This window comes from Chiloscyllium punctatum, chromosome 18 (genome assembly GCF_047496795.1).
Source record: "Chiloscyllium punctatum isolate Juve2018m chromosome 18, sChiPun1.3, whole genome shotgun sequence".
Lineage (NCBI taxonomy): Eukaryota > Metazoa > Chordata > Chondrichthyes > Orectolobiformes > Hemiscylliidae > Chiloscyllium > Chiloscyllium punctatum.
Window position 1 is genome coordinate 8687290 of NC_092756.1, and position 5346 is coordinate 8692635.

Sequence of the window (5346 nt, forward strand, 5' to 3'; positions counted from 1 at the left end):
AGGGTGCTCCGGTTTCCTCCCACAGTCCAAACATGTGCAGGTTAGGTGAATTAGCTGCGTTAAATTGCCCGTACTGTTAGGGGCAGGGGAAAATGTAACTGGGTGGATTGCGCTTCAGCGGGTCGGTGTGGACTTGTTGCTCAACAGGGCCTGTTTCCAAACTATAAGTAATCTAATCTAATCTAAGATAATCTAATATAATTCATTCCTTGTCTGCTTGCATTCGCTTTTCAAATATTCTTTAATCAGCTCGTAAAATGATTCTATTTCTCAAAATTCATCTCCGAATTCAATAACTCTCAGAATAAAAATACCTACTCCAAACTTCTTTCTCATGTCCCGATGGGTTTGAAGTTCTAACGTCTAGTTTCCACTCATCTAAACGACGGAATTTCCCTCGTGTTTACTCGTAACAACTTCACATCAGCTGGATAACCTCTCTTCGGACACAACTAAGTCTTTCCTGATTTCTCCCGCATTATTCCTTATTCAATGCTACCATCCCTATAAACCCCCTCTTTTCGTTTCTAGTGGCTTTATCTCCCAGTAAACCTCATTTCCATCGTTTATAACGACATGGTATCATGGCCATGTCATTCCTAACGTCTTTATAGTCCAGAAAACACTGCCCGTGTCTTTCATCATGTCTTTATATCCCTGTATATTTCAACCTGAGAAAGGATGCTGGGTCCAATTCAATGAATGAAAACTCACCACTAAGCTATGCAAACTTATAACAGACACAGGAACGGTAGAAACAATTTCAATTACAGCTGAATCGATTGGTTGTAACAGAATCGGATCAAATCCCAGTCACATACATGACTGTTGTTCTTATCGTTATTTGTTCTCTACGTGTGCTGAAGTAACACAGTGAGGGATCAATTACTATTGCCAGTCATACTTAAGCGGTTAGGTATGAAATGCTGACGTTGTGAGATCAGAGAAGTCTTTATTGACATAGAACATTCACTGTTCGAATATCAGTCTTAGGAATTAGACAGAGAGCGATTTTGAATGAAATTTGAGCAGGGAAGTTTACTCCATGGCGTAACACCAATTTGTGTGGTTACTTTCTTGTTTACCTCATTTGTGTGTTTTGCCTCTTTGGGGATTTTGAAGTTATCCTCTCTCTACAAAAGTTCCGTGCTTTTGCACCATTATACAAAAGATGCAGTACAATACCACCCAACGCTGTTTCGGTCAACTTGTACAGATATTGACCCCTGGAAACAGCACTATGAACTCTCCTCGAGTCTGGAAAACAATTTGCTGCATTCCCATTCTTATGGCTCTTTTCATTCCATCAGCTTCTGTTCTTCACAGAATCCGATTCAGCAGATCTTGTCACTGAGTCATTTCTTTGTATGTGTTCAGATCATGTGAGCAGAATATCACAGTCCATAACCCAGAGGTCAGACCATACACAGGGAACGAGTACTCTGCTCTTGATCATTTCATGAACATCAGGGAGAAATATCAATGCTCTTCAAAATTTACTAACCTGTTTTTCAGAAGCAAGATAAACAGTTCCAGGTTTCTCCTTTTGTTGTCACAAGGACCAAGATTGTAAATGCTGGAACCAGTTGAGACTGTCAGCTCTCCCACATCCATTTTCTCCCCTGGAAGTGTTCACTTGATGGTCTGAATTGGATTCTTCTAAAAAGAAGAATCTTTTTATCCATTGATTTCTGGTTGATGGGCCCACTCGTCTCCCTATGGGCCTCTGTACATCGCGCTGACGACAGCATTTTCCCGCAGTCTTCCGCTTTTTTTTGGAGAAAGTACCTTCGAGGATGACATCAAAAGATGTTCGCTGTGACTGTGTGATACTCCACCAATGGAGACAGCTCTATCAATGGAGGCAGCTCGGTCCGCTGGGATGGGATAATTTCTGCAATGTGTCCTGCGGATCAGATACAGTGCACAGATCATACAGAGTGAGAGCGCTCGATAAGGCCAATTGGTCACTCGTACCTGTGTCAGCTCGGGAGTTATAAAATATGGGTTAAAGCGGAAACACTGGGGATTGGATCATATTTCAAGTGTTTACGTGAGGCAGGAAGCAGAAAAAGATACACTGTGAAGCGATTGGGATCTGACGACAGGAGCAGCAAATAGGTTGTACAGCGCAGAGGAGAGCTTTGAAGTATTGAATTCTGATTGATGGGCCGATCATGCTTTCATTAGACCACGCTACTACAGTTGATAATATGTCAGTGCCTCTCGGAATTGTGATGTCACAGGCAAATATCACCGTTACACTGCAGGAAATTCCTTTTTCCAATGTGACAACAGTCTGTATGTAAAATAGCTTAAATATTTAATTCTTTCTCATAAATGATTCCACTCCATCTCAGTGTATTGTATTGTCTTCTTTCCAATTTACCTGTTATTGTGCCTGCACTGAAGTTGATTTGCTCCTTCTGCATGTCTTTTACAGTCTGGGTGATCTGATGCATCTGTACTGATCCACCTTCTGACAGAATTTTCCACTTCACTTCAGCCCGCCCGAACGTCGGTATCCGATACCATTCCCGTTGTCTGGGTGTTAAGTGCTCGTCTCAGATCCAGCCTGCCCTCACCCAAAATAACGCAAAACTCAGACACACTGTGATAAATGCAATCCAGGGACATCTTCACTTCGAGGTCATTGATTATTCCTCGGAGAAAGTTCGGACAGCAGATGCTAGAGATAAGAGTCTGGAGTGTGGTGCTGGAAAAGCACAGCAGGTCAGTCAGCATCTGATGAGCAGAAGAATCCACGTTTCAGGCATAAGCCCTTCAACAAGAATAAGGCTTGTGAGTCGGGACTGAGAGATAATTGGAAGGGATTTGGGAATGGGGGGATGGGGGAAAGCGGTGGTTGGATGAAGGTGAGGCAGAAGATGATAGTTCAGAAGGAGCAGTGATGTAATGGGTCCAGAGGGCGGTTCCAAGTTTGAGGCATGGGACTTGAGGCAAGGGAAACGAGGAAACTGTTCAAATCCACACTTATCCCGTGAGGTGACAGAGTCACAAGGCGCAATATATGGCGTTCGTCCTCCAGGTATTGGGTGGTTCTGGTTTTGCGCTGAAGGAGGCCCAGGACCTGCACTCTTTGACGGAGTGGGAAGAGGGAGTTGAAGTGTTCAGTTACTGGATGGTGAAGTTGGTGGGTGCGGGTGTCCCAAAGATGTTCTCTGAAATGATCTGCAAGAAGGTGTCCTGTCTCCCTGCTGTCGAGGAGACCATACTGGATTCAACAGATGCAGTAGATGACATTGTAAGTTGTACAGGTGAATTTCTAACTGAAGTGGAAGGATCCCTTGGGGCCTTAGACGGAGATGAGTGGAGTGGCGTGGGAGCTGCTTTTACCCTTCCTGCGGTGGCAGGGAAAGATGCCAGAAGTGGGGTGTGTGTTTATTGGGGGTTGTAGACCTGACTAGGGGTTCGTGTATGAAATGGTCTTTTCAGAATGCTGATCGGGGTGTGGAGGGAAATATATACCTGACAGTGGGGTCTGTTTGGAGATTGTAGAAGTGGTGGAGTCTTATATGATTTATGCTGAGTTTGGTGGGGTGAAAGTTGAGGACCATGGGATTCTGTCCTTGTTGCGGGAGGGGTGGGGTTTAAGGGCGGTTGTGAGTGAAGTGGAGGAGATGCACTGGCGGGCATCGTCAAACACGTGGGATGGAGACCAACTTGGACTTTCTGAGGTGGAATTAGTCATCCTGGGAAAAAATGCCCGAGAGGCGGAGGAATTAGGAATAAGGGATTCTGTTTTTACACGAGCTGGGGTGGGAGGAGGTGTCGTATTGTTAGCTGTGGGATTCGGTGGGGTTGTAATATATGTCTGTCATTGGTCATTCCATAAATGGAAGGGAGTTGCCAAGAAGATCCAGGTGAATTTGAGGTCGGGGTGAAAGGGGTCGGTTGGTGAACTGTTCAACCTCCTCGTGGGAGCACGAAATGACGCCCAACACATTCATCAATGTAGCAGAGGAACAAGTGGAGAGAGGTGCGAGAGTAACTGCGAAAGACGGATAATTCCACATATTTGACAAACAGGCAGGCAGGCATAGCTCGGTGACATGTGGGTGCCCATGGCTACCCCTTTGGTTTGGAGGAAGTGGGAGGATTGGAAGGAAAGGTTGTTGAGGATGAGGACCAGTTCAGCCAGCTGGATGAGGGTGTCGGTGGAAGGGTACTGGTTGGGATGGGGCGAGATGAAGAAACAGAGGGTTTGGAGACTTGCGTCATGGCAGATGGATGTGCAGAGGGACTGGATCTCCAAGGTGAAGATGACGCGTTGTCGACCAGGGAAATAAAAGTCTTTAGTGAGATTAAGTACATAAGTGGTGTCACAAACGGAGGTGCGAATTTCCTGGACTGGGGAGACAGGAAGGTGTTGAGGTAGGAAGAGATGAGTTGGGTCAAACAGGCGCAGGAGGAGACAGCAGGTCTTCGGAAGGAGGTAGAATCGGGCAGTGTGGGGTTCATAGACAATGAGGTTGAAGGCTGTGAATGGGAGATTCCCCAAAGGTGATGAGATTGTGATGGTCTGGGAGATTATGCCATATCCTTTCATGCATGTGCGACGAGGTGGCCGAGAGGTTAAGGCGATGGACTACTAATCTATTGTGTTCTGCACGCGTGGGTTCGAATCCCACTCTCGTCGCTATTTTCGGATTATCACACTGTCTTATTGGAATTGGAACTCCAATGGCTAGTTTATCTGCATCGACCAGATTATAAAACCTCAAAGAATAATTTGAGACTGATGCCTTAACTTAACGAAATGTAGACTGAAATGGGATAATGAAAAGGAAAGCGATTTTCTGTTCCAAGTCAAGTTGCTGTGAACGTTAATCTTATGAAAGAGATCCAGGGAAACCAAATAACGAGAGATGCGATGTGCATCTTTAATGCTATGGGATTCTTAATGAGTGTTTTGTCACATGAAATCTGAAGCAGGTTCGGTAGAAGTGATTCATCTTGGTGATAAGAGCACAGAGAGACACCACAAAATAATAGAGATATTTCAAAAGGTGCAGGGGGTGGGTGTAGCGGCACAGAAAACTGGCTGTAAATGCACAGTAGAGAATTGCCAATGTGGGTGCCGTGATTGGCATGGACAGACTTACACATTGATCTCGCCCTTTCCCCCTTGCTCTTGCCATTGATGAAGGTTGGATATAAGACACAGATAAACACAAGATGTGGGAAGCAAGCTCCCTCCAGTTGAACTATGGAGAAGTCAGCATGTTAACTGCAGGAAGTGAACGTAAAATGTGGATCAATAACCACAGATTAATGCAGCATAAACATCTAAAGTGTCTTTAAACGAATGTCATTAACAGACGT

At 45.0% G+C, this 5346-nt stretch overlaps 1 non-coding gene across 1 annotated transcript; it reads left to right on the top strand.

Annotated features, from left to right (window-relative positions):
* Positions 1-4578: 4578 nt before the first annotated feature.
* On the top strand, positions 4579-4660 carry trnas-acu (transfer RNA serine (anticodon ACU)). The gene has a single exon. It is a non-coding gene; the product is annotated as a tRNA-Ser (tRNA).
* Positions 4661-5346: the final 686 nt, after the last annotated feature.